The sequence below is a fragment of the Cyphomyrmex costatus genome, unplaced genomic scaffold (genome assembly GCF_001594065.2).
Source record: "Cyphomyrmex costatus isolate MS0001 unplaced genomic scaffold, Ccosl1.0 scaffold1636, whole genome shotgun sequence".
NCBI classification, from domain to species: domain Eukaryota; kingdom Metazoa; phylum Arthropoda; class Insecta; order Hymenoptera; family Formicidae; genus Cyphomyrmex; species Cyphomyrmex costatus.
In genome coordinates this window covers 16,563-17,788 of record NW_017275649.1, presented here as the reverse complement: position 1 = coordinate 17,788, position 1,226 = coordinate 16,563, and positions in this window count along the sequence as shown.

The following is a 1,226-nucleotide window of genomic DNA, read 5'->3' as shown; positions in this document are numbered from 1 at the left end:
ACAGAGCATAACGATGCGGGGGGGGGGTCCCACTGCGGGACGGTGCGACTAGAGTCTAGGGTGTTTACGACAAATGGTCGGATTTCCAATCCGATCGAACAGTGGTACTCAGTTGGTGCATTTTAAAAAACTCCCTAGCTTAATCGGATTTTGGTACCTGTCTCAGGAGGTAATCGCCAATCGGATTGAGTTGAACGGATCGTGAGAGAGGAACAATTTTGCGAATTTGCGTATGAACTTAATAAAAGCAGAGTGCATAAAGACAAAGAGATACATACGTTAACTATTATTGTAATAATTATTGTATATTTTATTCTAAAATGTATATCAATAATGGAAATATGTATAGTATAGTAAAAGAATTCTGGAAATTAAATATATAACCTCACTTTATTAATTTTTTATAAAATATGTATAATAAAATATATTTTTGCAGAAGTATAAGATTTGCCAATTTTTAAATATTCCATACAACAAATATATCCATCCTTATATGTATCCTGTGTAAATTAATAATTTATATAGATATGTAAAAAAATATTTAAATATATGGGGCATTCTTTCTCAAATCAGCCACCCCCCTGCGCATTTTATTTTTAAAGATTTTATTTATAAAATTTTTTTCGAAGCGTCAAAATTTCCGCCTAAACCTCAATTTTTTGATACCGTATGGTGTTTTTTATTTCCTTCTTACGGGTGGGACCATACGTTAAAAATAATGCTCAGACTTACCAAAATAATTGAAAAATGCAAAAATAACGTTTAGAGAGCTTTTTTTTAATGATTTAATTAGGATAAAATACTATGTATTAATTCTTCGTATTTTTTCATACGGGTACCATTCGGTCCCATTTTCAGCATTGGAAAATCTTTTAATGATAACTTGCTTGTTCGGTTCATGTGAAGAAACAAAAATAGCATGGTTTATGTTTATTTCCGGAACAGATGGAGCATTTTCAAATCTCTTATTTAGTTTTCTCCTCATTTTATCATGATCTGCTTTCAAACCATAAGCATCTTCTACTTTAGCAAAGCAGATCATGATAAAATGAGGAGAAAACTAAATAGGAGATTTGAAAATGCTCCATCTGTTCCGGAAATAAACATAAACCATGCTATTCTTGTTTCTTCACATGAACTGAACAAGGAAGTTATCATTAAAAGATTTTCCAATGCTGAAAATGGGACCGAATGGTACCCGTATGAAAAAATACGAAGAATTAATA